This window comes from Chinchilla lanigera, unplaced genomic scaffold (assembly GCF_000276665.1).
Source record: "Chinchilla lanigera isolate Chin_1 unplaced genomic scaffold, ChiLan1.0 scaffold00007, whole genome shotgun sequence".
NCBI classification, from domain to species: domain Eukaryota; kingdom Metazoa; phylum Chordata; class Mammalia; order Rodentia; family Chinchillidae; genus Chinchilla; species Chinchilla lanigera.
Window position 1 is genome coordinate 2,811,290 of NW_004955408.1, and position 13,642 is coordinate 2,824,931.

At 40.1% G+C, this 13,642-nt stretch overlaps 1 protein-coding gene across 2 annotated transcripts in view; it reads left to right on the forward strand.

The window, feature by feature from the left end:
* Positions 1–13,642, forward strand: part of Cdc42se2 (CDC42 small effector 2) — a 101,675-nt gene that overhangs the window by 31,164 nt on the left and 56,869 nt on the right. Inside the window, exons 2-3 of one of the 2 annotated variants that reach the window (XM_005376071.2) lie at positions 2,248–2,400; positions 12,847–12,890. The gene's annotated coding sequence lies outside the window, so the exon portion shown is untranslated. The remainder of the gene's footprint in view (positions 1–2,247; positions 2,401–12,846; positions 12,891–13,642) is intronic. The other variant, XM_005376069.2, reaches the window with a different exon arrangement.

Here is a 13,642-nt window from a genome sequence, read left to right on the forward strand (position 1 = left end):
AAAAAAAAAAAAAAAAAAAAAAAAAGAAAGACTGTGACCATGATTTTAGTCCTCCTTTTCATGTAAGGCAGTCTTGCCACTAATTATTAATATGCATAGAATAACCTTTTTTTTGTCATGAGGTCTCACTTTGAGGTGTAGGCTGGCCTGGAACTTGCTCTGTGGCCCAGGGTGGCCTCAAACTCACAGCGCTCCGCTGGCATCCGCCTCCTGAGTCCTGGGACTGCAGGTGTGCACCAGGGTGCTTGGCTCAGAGTTACTTCTTTTTAAAACATAAAATTAATTGCACAGATTCAGTGTTCAGTTCGATAAATGTTGACATATGCATATACCTGTGAAAGTATCCCCTGAAGGTGTGAGAATTGAGGTTGAGGGTGTAGCCTTAGTGGTAGAGCATTTGCCTAACATGCTCTAGGCCCCCCCGTTCGATCTCAGTCCCACAGAAAGCAGACCAAATCAACAGTAAGAAACTATTGAACGTATCACACCGCTGGCCAATTTCTTTTTGTCTCTTTGTAGTCCCTCTGTTTGCCTACCTATTCTTATCCCTATGCTGTCTGTAGATCTTTCTTTTCTTTTTCTTTTTCTTTTTTTAATACCAGGAATCAAACTCACAACCTCACACTTGCCAGGCAGCCACTATGCTGCTGAGCTGCTGAGCTATATCCCCAGCGCCTTGCAGATCTGCTTTCTATCACAGAATTTAGTCTTCATTTTCTAGAATTGTGTACGAATGGGTTCTCTAGTATGTACATGTGTTGTTTCTGTGGTGCTGGATATGGGACTTAGGGGGCTGTGTGGCTTTTTGATGCAGAGTGATTCTGAGATTCATCTATATTGATGAATATGTAATAGTTCATTTTTAAAATTAAAGTTAAAAGTCCATGTACTGTACCATATGTTTCTCCACTCACCTATTGATAGGCAGTTGGTAGTCCCAGTTTTTAGCTATGTTAAACTTTAAACAATTTAAATTTAGCAGGGTTTGAATAAAGAATGCATGAATCAGGCAGCACTCAGAACCATAAAAGGTTCACAGAGCTCTGAACCAATGAGTATTTATAGTCAGAAAGGAGAGTAGGTATGGAAGTAGGTTGGTTACATCTCCTCCTCTGCCTTTTAGCATTATGGTCCAGTCAGTTGGCTGCTTGTTATTAGCTGAAACTGGGCTGCTTATGATTGGTGAGACTGTTGTGGTACCCGTGCTTCGGTTTTCAGTTTATTTATATACTGTGCAGTAGTACATGGATCATGAGGAAGACTTAGGAAGCAGTGGATTTAGGATTATCAGTTTAATTTGGACATGTTAGATTTTACGCCTGTTTGCTTCCTCTGTTAGGTGCTTATGTATTTAGTTGGATGCTTGTAAAAGAAGACATAATATCTTAGGTTAAATACAGATTCAGGGTGACACAGCTAGTCAGTTTCAGAATTAGAACTCCAACATAGTGCCTTCTGACTCCAAAGTTCATGCTGTTAACCTTTAACCCTTGTGGTATATTACGTATATTCTCAAAGCAGGAAAACTTGCTTGAGTTGCAATATATTATTGTCGAGTAATTGTGATTTAGTATTATAACTATATAGCAGAATTTGCAAGCTCACATTTATTTTTTATTTTTTGGTACTGGGAATCGAACTCTGGACCTTGTACCTGCCAGGCAGGTGCTTGTGCCCCTGAGCTATATCCCCGGCCCAAGCTCACATGTTTACAAGCTCAAGACAAGTAACTGTGAGTACAGGTGGTAATATCAGAGAGTGGTGACATTTGTGGAGAACTGCAAAGTCTCTGCCCCAACTTAAGAATCAGCCTGTAATCAGCTCTGACAGATGGTTACTGTGTGGGAGTGTGGGTGCAGTATTGCTAGATTTTAATTTTCAAGAGAGGTCAGAAATCTGGATTTCATTGTTAATTCTTCAACCGTAAATGTAGGCAGCAATCCTTTAACACAGCGTAAGCTGACACTGTATGTTCGCCAAAGAAATGATGTGCTCTGGGTCCTTGGGTAACAGTTGTACCTGGTGCGCTACGGCAGTAACAATAAATTTATGGGAAGGGAGAAGGGTGGGAACTCTGTATAATAAGCACATTACAGGCATTAAAATGTAGGTTGTTTGGTTTAAACATGGTGCTTAGTGAGTCTAGTGTTTGAGTTTCGTTTTCATACATATCAGTTAATTATAGGTGGGGAGGGAAGAATTGCACCCTGTAGCTTTTGCCTCCTAATTGCATGCTTTTATTTGCAGATAGGGTCATTTCAGAGTTGGTGGATATATTGAGTGAAACCTGGAGCCCAGATGAAGAAACTGTCAAGGAACAGCTTCTGATCATGAGTCTGCGGGGCATCGGTGTGCGTGATACCGAGTGTTCGCGACCCAGACCGCGCTGAATGCGGAGCGGTGAGTCTGATTATCCCCTCTCTCTTTTCGTAAAAAGACTGTTTTCCCTGTGTTTTTACTGTTTACTGACAAATTCATGTTTGTAGTACAGAGAAACAGTTCGATTTATAATTCCAGGGTTTGGCTTTCTTCTTCTAGTTGGCCAGTCCTTTCCTTTGCCTGTGTATTTTTCTCTCTTATTTCTTCTCCAGTCCAAGGCCTGAAGTACTTGCCTCTGAACTCTTCAGCCAGGACTGAAGGAAGGGCCGTGAGGTTTCACGGCAGCCGTCCCAGGCTCCGCTGTGGCATGTCTTAGTCTCTTTGGAAGTAATTGTTTTAGGAGAGCCACTGGCGGTGCTGGCCAGTGGGGTAGAAAAAAGAAGTCCACAAGAGGCACCTGGGGAAGGTTTTCTTCTTTTTGAGAAAAAGAAAGAACCAGATGGTTCCTCACCTCCCCAGTGCTTGTTTTATTTGGATGTGACTCCTGGAACTGCTGCGGCCATCTTGCTAGGAGCCAGAAGGTGATGCCGTAAGTGAAGAGGGGCAGAACCAAGAGGCTTGCAGAGACGGGTGGAACTGTAGCCCACTTCCCACGTCTGGAGCCACCTGCTTGGGTTTCCTTCTTGTGTAAGCAGTTTTGTCGCGAAATTTTCTATTATTTGCTTTGAAACTCATCTAGATTCATTTGATTTCTTCCTTCTCTGGTTACCTGAAGCATGCATTTCCATTTGATTTTGTTCTGTGTTGTTTAGTGATGGTGGTTGGTATATGTTGCTTTTGTGGCATAGTATTAAACTTTGTGAAGTTCAGTGCTATATGTGTATTCTCTGTGTCTGACACAGGTACTCTCTCCTTAATCATGCCTCCAATACATACTTACTGAGTTGAATTATTTTGACAGTAGACAACTTGGAAAGCCAGTTTCCAGAACTGAATACATAGATTTTCCTTGAATTCACATCCTTTTCTTCCACCACACAGTTCCCTCTGGAGTGAGTGAAGTTTGGCGTTCTCTATAGGATGACTAGTGTGGAAGACACATTCAGGTGATTAGTTCTGCTCTGAAAAAAACGTTGCTGGGGGGTATGTTTGAGCATTAGCTTGCAGTGTAATGAGTAATTGCTCATTCTTCTGACAGAATAGCGTACCGCTTTTTCTAATTATAAAATGGTAAGCCGGGTGTGGTGGCGCATGCCTGTAATCCCAGCACTCGGGAGGCTGAGGCAAGAGGATCATTGCGAGTTCAAGACCAACCTGGGCTACAAAGTGAGCTCAAGGCCATCCTGAGCTGCATATTGAGACCCTGTCTCAAAAAAAAAGAAAAGAAAAGAAATGGTAATAAACATGGATGATAAGAAATACAATTTAGGAGTAATTTTTAGTTGTCTTTTCAGTGTGTGTTTGCATAGAGATCTCCCAAAATGTGCACCCTGTTCTTAGAGCCTACTTGTGTTTTGAGAGGGGCAGAGTGGGGGGCAAGGTTGAACGGTGAGTCTGTTTAGGGGGTCTTGAGCCATCTGGTTGCTTATATTTTAAACTTGTAGTAAAACAACAACCATTGATAATTTCCTACCACTTTGTCTGTAATTCGGTAAGCCTATTACTATATTACTATATTAACCTTCTTTTACTCTTTAAAACAAAAAACAAAAAACAAAAAAACTTCTATGAAACATGTCATCTCCCCTCCTGACTCAAGGTATTCGTACACTCTTCTAATTTTCTTTTAAACCCTACTGTTACAGTCTAGAAAAATTGTAGAATAAGAACTACTTCTTTCTGAAAATCTGTGGTGGTGTTTTCAGTAACATTAAGAAAATCATAATCGTTCTCTATAGGAAAATCATAAACTTGTGTTTGGACTTTTACCGGGTAGTCTGATGGTACATTTGTAATCCTTTAAAAAGTGATACGTATCCAGGGAAGAATTGATGCCCCCACCCCTTTGGTGATGATTCTTGGCACGTGCTTTACCGCTGAGCTGCATTTTCAGCTGCTTTTTCTTTATGGTTGTGATGAATATGGGAAAATACCTTTGAAAGATGATAGGAAGCTTGCATGGTATGCTCTACTCGTGCAGTAATACCATCATTTTGTGATATAAGAAATCTAAATCACTAAGATAAACTTTAATCTGCTTTGTTTCATACATATTTTAAAGTTTATGTGAATGGAATGTGGCTTACCTAGGAGAACCATGGCATGCCTAAGCTAGATCAATCAGAATGTTCAAGTTCTTTTTGCGGAGGTGGGGGTGGGGAATTACCAAGTGAATTTTAGGACATTTGGTAGAAAAGCTGGGATAAAGGCACTTTTTCCTTTTCAAGCTGGAAACTTAGCCAGTGGACGCCTGGCAGCTATCTTCTGACTCTGAAAGGAGAGCTAGTTGTATGAGATGCCGAACTGAAGGAGCAGGGCTGAGCAAACCTATACCTGTAGCTGTGGTTGAGCTCCTAGATCAGTCCTTCCCTGATGCTGGTGTACCTCTAGGTTCTTACTAGGTGAGCCAGTAAATTCCTTGTTTAAGCCAGCTGGCTTTGGGTGTTCTCACATGTATGTGAGAACACCCTTCTTATGCGTGAGACTTGCATTGTGTTAGGCAAATAGATCTCTGCTATGGATATATGGGACGGCAGATAAGGTAGTCCATCCGTTGGTTGATTCAGATATTCAAGTGTTAAGTACAAGAGCTAAGGTGGTAATGCAGTCCATGCCACTGCAAGTGAAACTGGCCTGTGAGCAAATCCTGCTAATGAGCATGTTAACCAATTGAAGTAGGGTTTTGGAAGAAACGGAGCATTCTGTGATGATTGTTGGCTTTGACACGGGCACCAGCTGAACCCTTGGCACCGCTAGGAGCTTGGCCAGCTGACTTTAAAATGTATTCGTTTAGAAATAGATGTATATATGTATGTATTTCATTGTTAATCATTTTTTGTAAGAAGCTAATTTAAAAGTATAGGACACTGGGCTCTCACTCAGAATCTTCAAGCCAGATACGTTTTGGAATTTCAAGAGGGTTAAAGGAGGATGCGTGTGTCTGTGTGCGTATAGTGCATATTTAATGTGACATGTCTTTAAGGAAGGAACAGTGGCTTTTTATTAATAATAGGCACAGTAATACATGAGTTGAACTACCAAATGTCAGGCTGTGTTTAAAGTCCTTTTCATGATTGTACCATTTATAAAAAGTATCCTGTCGACATCGTGGTATATTTTCCACCACCTGTGGTTTTTTGTTAATGGTCATTTAAAACTTTTATTATTGGGGTCTGGCTGTGAGTTCGATTCCCAGTACTGGAAAAAAAATTGTTTTTATTAGTTTGTATAAGTATGCAGTCTCTTTTTCATTTCCCTAAGGCATTTTTCATATTAAAAAGTAAGCATCAGTTTTATTGATAACAATCTGTCAAATGGTATACACCATAATTTAATGAACTCTTCTTGTTGGACACTTTTCTTTTTTGTTATTGAATAAAATGCAGTAATAAACATCTCTGTGTGTTTAGGCAGAAAACATTTGCTTAACCTGTTGAGTACATTGCGCTCATTTTTACACTTGAGAGCACTGAGAATTTAGAGTTATCAAGGACCATGCCTCTGGCTCTGGGGCTTGTGCCCTTACTGGAGAGGCTCTGGCCTCGCATGGGGCTGCGGCAGAGGACTGCGCATGTGCACGCTGGATTATGTGACTTCTCTCAGAAGGAACTGTCTTTGGATGTTATTGTGCAGGTTCAAAGAAATATGCTTTTACAAATTCACTTTCCAAAAATAAAATTCTCTTTGCATATCACAGATAGTTGATGAGTTATAGAATATTGAAACTTACCCTTCCTAAAACTTATATGTCATTTACTAAAATAAAATTCTGTCAGTGCTGTCCATTGGGGATATGGAAAAAGGTTGTGACAGCCCTCCTATAGCCACTGTCAGGTTGTCTTTGTGCATGTCTATGAGTATTTCCTGATTCTTGGCTGTTGGAGTGGAATTTTGGGGTAGGGTGGAAGGGAAGGGAAACGTTCATCAATGGCTGGGCATGGTGATGCATACCTGTGATCCCAGCACTCAGGAGGCTGAGGCAGGCGGATTGCTGTGAGGTCGAGGCCAGCCTGAGGTACAGAGTTATTTATTTCCTGGCTCAGCCCGGTCTCCCCCCATGCGAATGCTGGGATTATAGGCATGTGGCACCACGCCTCACTGGCTGGAACTTGTAGAACATTGTGGTGATGAGCACCTTGTCTTGCTTATTACTTTAGTGCTTCTAATGTTTCCTTCAGTGCTGACAATATTGGAATATGTATTTGTGTTTTACCATGGAGCATTAAGCCACCCTTTTGTTGTGCTTTATAAATAAAATGCAAAAGAGAGCAATTTAATTTGGGTTTATTAAGAACTTTTAAAAAATCAGGGCAGGGGGCTGGGGATTTAGCTCAGTGGCACAGCACCTGCCTGGCAAGCGCAAGGTCGTGAGTTTGATTCCCGGTACTGGAAAAAAACGGAAAAAACGGGGAAAAAAAAAAAAAAAAAATCAGGGCATAGGAGGTGGCTCAGTGGCAGAGTGCTTACCTGGTGTACAAGAGGCCCTGGGTTTAATCCCTGCAGCTCCCCAAAAGGAATTTTAAAAATAAAAGTAGATGTTGAATATTATCAATTCATTTTGACATCTAAATTTGTTTAAAGTTAGTTTAAAATTACATAGAAAGTGTTTAAGTATTGCTTGTCACAATTGTTATAAACCAAAAATTATTTCTCCTTAGTTGCACTTTGTTTCAGCTAATTTGGTAGTCTGTGAACAGCTTACTTCTCTGGTAAATTCGAGAATATAGTGTTTTTAAATTTTTTATGCTCTTAAAATATTTATTATTGCTTTTTAGTTTGCTGATGTATATTTAATTTATTTTACATGTCTTTATGTCTCTTGGGGGTGGGGGTAGTACTAGAGCTTGAACCTGGGACGTGCTCAGCTGCATTCCCAGCACTTTTTTTTCTTTGAGACAGGAGTTGGGGGTGGTACCAGTCTCATCGTGTTGCTCAGTCTGGCCTCAAACGCCTGGGCCCAAGTCTTCTTTATCTTACCTCCCTGAGTAGCTGGGACTACAAGCGCATACCACTGTGTCGGGCTAGTAAGGCATCTTGGTGATAGGAAAAAATTATATTGCTTTTAGAGATGGGGAAAAAAGTCAGGAAACACGATACCTAGTAATACCAGTTGTAGTTCCCTGGCTTCATGATCATATGGTATGTTTTGATGCTCTCGTTTTCATGTTCTGAATCCATAGCATCTTGAAAATACCAGTGTACCAGAAGGCATCAGGATAGGTAAGAAAGCACGTGCCTGCACTCGTGCGTGCGCGCGCACACACAGAATAGGTTGTGTGCTGAGTGAGAAAACATGTGCATTGTAGACAATCATTAAAGGCTGTTGGGGCTTGGGTCTTGATGTTCTCCGAGAACCACACAGTGGGGCTTTTCAGAGGTGGCTGGATCTAGGCTGTGTGATGCTAGGATCAAGGGTGTGATGCTGGAATTGATTCATGGTGGGATGCTAGGCTTTTTTATTTATTTATTTTTTGCTTTTTGTACTTGGAATTGAACTCAGGGCCTCATGCTTGCCAGACAAGTGTTGTGCCACTGAGCTACATCCCCAGCCAGTGCTAGGATTAAGGGTGTGAGTAGTCTGGATAAAAATAAGGGACAGAAAGGGCTGATGTTGATGTCCTGTCTCTTGCTTGCTCGCTTTGCTTTGCTGCCTTCTGCCTGCCGTGCACCGTTTCTGCTCTGTGCGGCCCCTCTGCCGCGCTGCCTGCCTGGAGCCAGCGGATCATGGCCTGAAACTCTTGAGAACTGTGAGCTGGGTAAATCTTCTCTGTTTAACTTTGGGTGCCAGGTATTTTGCCTCAGCACTGAGAAAAGGTCACTAAGACAAAAGCCAAGCTACAATGGGATCTTTCAAAGATTACCCCTGAATTTCTCCCTGAACTGAGTTTCTTCTTTTCATTGGTTCTTTTTCTTGTTTGTTTGGGGGTTTTTTTGGTACTAGGAATTGAACTCAAGACCTCATCCTTGCCAGGCAGGCTCTGTGCCGCTGAGCTGTATCCCTGGCCTGAGTTTCTTCTTTTCTACATGTAAATAAATAACTATAAGGATGGAGTTTGGGAGATTTTTGAGGGATGTGGTGATTGGTTATTAACTCTTTAATTTTGACAGTTTAATCTACTTTATATGTCTTCATCTGTAAGCAGAAAATATTTTGAAAGTCTAATAATAGTTAGGTTTAGGGAGTGGAAACTGGAATTAAATTCCAGTTTTGTGTTAATGGTCCTCATAGAAGTAACTAGAAATAGTTGCCATCTGAGATAATGTGCTGTGCTTACGTAAATAGCATTAGTGGTCTTAATGTTGGGTCTACTCAGAGCTCAGCGTAGTATAATAATTCTTACGACAGCAGCTGGAATCGATCATAATTGCTGCTATACATTTTCACTATAAAGGTCACAATTTCAGTGAAGAAATCATAAAAACACCCTCTTGTGGTTTTGCTTAAGCAGTGCTTTCTGGGCAGCATAAGAAAACGCTCTCCTTATTTTGTGTTGTGTGGATAAAAGACATGCTTTTATAAAGATTCATAAAAGAATTCATTTTTTTAAAAAGTGGTTGCATAAACTTAATTAAAAAAGTGATCACATACAAGATGACCTGTTTTCATTTATTGCCATTAAATTATTGTGAATGCCTTCAGTACATGTATTCACTGAAAAATATTTATAGCTTAAGGGATGATATTAATTAAATGAAATGTGTTGACCTTAGGGTAGATGTAAAGATTTTCTGTCTTAGAGCCAGTATGGTGACACACACCTGTAATCATAGCCCTCAGGAGGCTGAGTCAGGGGGATCACCAGCCAGCCTGGTCTACATAGTTCAAGACCAGTGTGAACTACATAGGGAGACCTTGTCTCTTCAAAATAAATAATAGGTAGGTAGGTAGATAGATAGATAGATACATAGATAGATAGATGATAGATAAATAAAGACATTTTCAATTTTGGGCCATTTTTTATCTGCTTTTCTTTAAAAATGGTTGGTCCAGTGCATAATGAAACTTCCCCTCCCCAATGTGAGATGAGGGGGCAGTGGGGGTTAAAATGACCAAAGTAAGTTGGATACATGTACAGATTTGGTAAAATGAAACCCATTGATCTCTACAACCAATTCACACCTATCTGAGACTAGTTATGCCGGTATAAAATGCTTAAAAATCAAGAGAAGCAATGTCCCGTCAACGCCTTGTTTTTGTTTTTGAGACAGGATCTTGCTATGCTGGCCTCCAACTTACAGTGATTCTCCTGCCTCAGCCTCCTGAGTGCTGAGATTACAGGCATGTTCCACCATGCCCAGCCTTGAGGGAAGCAGTTTTTAGTTACTGATATTGCCTTGTTTCCAAAATAAACTGTTAAGTAAAGAGGCAAGGTTCCCATGATACATGATAGCACCTAAGATACTTTAAAAAGTTGTTTTAGGAAATGAATATATATATATCCTGGTCTATCCATAGAATTCCCACAAAAAGCTATATAAGAAGCTGCTATATATTGGACTATATATTTGCCTTCTTTTGGACTGGATCTTTTTTTGAGATAGGGTCTCACTGTACAGTTCAGGCTGGCCTTGAGCTCTTTGTAGCCCAGGCTACAAAGTGGTCTCAAACTCCCAACGAACCTCCTGCCTCAGCCTCCCAAGTGCTGGGATTACAGTTGTGCGCCATCATGCTCAGCCTGGACTGGCTTATTTTGTTTAGCCCATTGTTAATGATTTATTCTCTTGACTCTTGAGTTTTACACTATAATGGTATAACTTTTATCTGGAAAGAAAGGGAAGAAAAACACACAAGTTAAAATGTGATAATTGATTAAAAACAAATTACCTCCATTCTACTTTAAAAATATTTTTATGGTGATAAAAAACATAAGATTTATCAGCGTAACCATATATAAGTACACACAGTTTAATAGTATTAAGTGTATATCCACATGCTGTGACAAAGATATCTTCAAGAACTTTTTTTTTGTGTGTGTCTTTTTGAGACAGGATCTCACTATGCAGTTTAGGCTGGCCTTGAACTCATTTTGTAGCCCACACTGACCTTGAACTTGCAGTGATCCTCCTGCCTCAGCTTCATGTGTGCTGGAATTACAGGTGTGCACCATCAAACCTGGCCAGAACTTTTTTTTTAACTTGCAAAACTGAGACTATACTTATTAACTCCTCTTTTCCTTATGCCTACCCCCAGTGCCTACCTGTGTTATGTTGGTGTATAATAAATGAAATCATACAGTATCTGTCCTTTTGTGACTGCTTATTGCACTCAGCATACTGTCCATGAAATTTGTCATGCTGTAGCACAGACAGTATTCCCTTCTTTTTTTTTTTTTGGTTTTTCTCCGGTACCGGGAACCGAACTCATGACCGTGCGCTTGCTAGGCAGGCGCTTTGCCGCTGAGCTAAATCCCCAGCCCCTTATTCCCTTCTTTTTTAAGACTGAGCAAATCTTCATTTTGTATAGAGTTGGCCCTTGGTATCCTCAAGTTTACAGCTGAGGCTTCAACTAACCACAGATTAAAAATGTTCAGGGAAAAATTATGTATGTTCTGGACATGTACATTTAAAGGCATGTACAGCCTTTTTTTCCCATTTTATTTGCTTAATAATATAGTATAACAAGAATTTATATAGCATTTCTACTGTGTCAGTTATTGTAAGTAAGCTGGGGATGATTTAAATTGTGTGGGAGGATATGCGTAGGTTATATGCATATAGTAGTGTGCTGTTTTGTGTAAGGGATATATCAGGGCATTCTTCGGTACTCCAGGGAGGTTGTGGAGCCCGTCCAAGGAATCTGAGAGGTAACTGTGTGCGCCGCATTGTTCTGTGTTCACTGTCACAGATACTTGAGTGCTTCCTCTCCTGGCTATGTGAGTAATGCAGGTACAAACGTGGGTGCGCACGTATCTTTTTGGAGCCCTGCCTTTCCCTTTTCTGATTATATCCCAGAAGTGGGATTGCTGGTATGTGTGGTATTATTATTTTTTATTTTTTTGAGGGCTTGTGATAGTTTTATTTTTTAGCAGTCACACCATTTTACAATTGTACCAATATATCCTCGCCGACATTTTTAAAATTTTAAATACTAGCTACCCTATGTGGTGTGAGGAGATCCCATTCTGCATTTTGATCGTGTTTCTTTTGTGTGTGTTTCTTGGATACTTAAAGATTCATGGAGTTATGAAGTACGTTTAGGTTGATGATTTTGGTTTGATTACCTAAAAATGCAGCTAACAGTGACATTTTACAGTGGGATCTCAGTGTGCTTCGTTTCCGTAACTTGAAATACATTATTGTGTAAGAAGACCCTTGAGGGGTAGTGCTTCTCATTCTGCTGCTTCTAATCGCCCAGGGAGCAGAAGAAGTGTATCTGACACCAAAGAATGTTGCTAGTCTTAACTCTTTTCTCTGATACGAAGTTCTGTGGTTCTACATGTTACAAGAACTCCAGTACGCTATGCCAACATTAAAAATAATACATTTTATTTAAAAACTGTCCTTTTTATTTTGTATTAGATATATTCACCTGTCCCCTTTTCATTGAACTACTTTTATCTTCATGGACTTAACAGTTTTGTATTAGCATTTCTCACAATATTCAATGGTAAAATGTCTTTCTAAAGCAAAGTCAAGCAGTTGTTATTTTATCCAGACAAAAAGAGTATACAAGATCCTAGTAAAGAATGGAAAAGGGGTGTAAATTGTTGTTAAGTTTTTCCTGGTCCAAGAAAATACTAGAGGGATGAGTACTTTACAACAAAATTAATAGCTGCTATAAAGTAATTCACATTTTGAATAAACAATTGGCTTTTTCCTGACTTAAAATTTCTGAAATCGTTATTGCAGACCGCCTATTCTTTCCTGTGTCTATTTTTCAGAAGTATTATTTCTCAAGTCACAGAAGTGTGGGAGTATCTGGCCACAATCTGTGGCTGTACCTTAAGTATTGGAAGTCATTTAAAAAGATTCCTTACTGGGCAGCTCCCACTTTCTGTAACTTTCCTACTGCATTTAAGGCTGGGGTGAGGTGGTAGAGAGGGGCACGCAAGTGTCGTGTGGCTGAGAAGGGTAAGAGTGTAACCCTTTGAGTTGAGAGAAGAGATAATGAAATCCTTTATATTCCTTTCGGAGACCTCCATTTCAAAGACTCAATTTTAATAAGAATTGGTTGTGCAGCTGCAACCCTGGCAACAAGGCTGGGATAAAAGAATCAGGGCAGCATTCCAGAAATAAGGCCTGCAGTGGTCTCCTGTGGAGCTGAGCTAATAAAACAGAAGAAATAGAAAGCATTTAATAGAATAAGACCACTACTGTCTTTGGCATAGCGAATGTTAACATTTTCCCCACACATTTTATTGTTTACAGGACCCACAACCTGTCTTACTGAGTTGTGTACTGGACCGGAGTAGGTATGTTACAGCCTTCTTTTGTAGAGCAGTATCATAAATACCTTGGAAGTGAGTGCTGTTTCTGTGAATTATGTCTCATGTAATTGTCGGCTTATTCTTGTTGAAGTCCAGACATTTTCAAAACATGGCACCAAATTTTTCAGATTTTTAAAAACATTTTAGGTTCATTTCTTTAAAAATTAAATGTTCATAGTAATTTCAGTATAAATCTCATGGTTTTTGGACTCATAGGATGCCTTTAAGTACTATAATTAGTTAAAAATTCCCCTAACTGGGGGATGTAGCTCAGGGCAAAGGCCCTGGATTCAACCCTCTGTGCTCCCAGCCCCGAACAAAGCTATTAACACAACCATGTGGCTGTGTAATCTGTCATTAACTATAATTTATGAAGTTCCTGGTTGTTAGGTTACAACTAAATTTTCCTTTCTCTAATAATAAGAGATATTACAAAAACATTTTTATGCATATTTTGCCTTATTCTGGACTGTTGAGGATTACTTCTGGATTTCCAGATACTAATGCATGAATGTAAAAATTCTGGTTATTTTACAGAAGATTGAAAACTACACAGGTACTATAGTATGTGTGTGATTGCTGCTTCGTTCCTTACTGACTATTACCACAGTTTGAAACTGAATTATGAAATGGTAGTTGCCTTTTTTATTTCTTTTCCTGCTCCTCCTGCCTCCTCCCTCCTGCCTCCTCCCTCCTGCCTCCTCCCTCCTGCCTCCTCCCTCCTGCCTCCTCCCTCC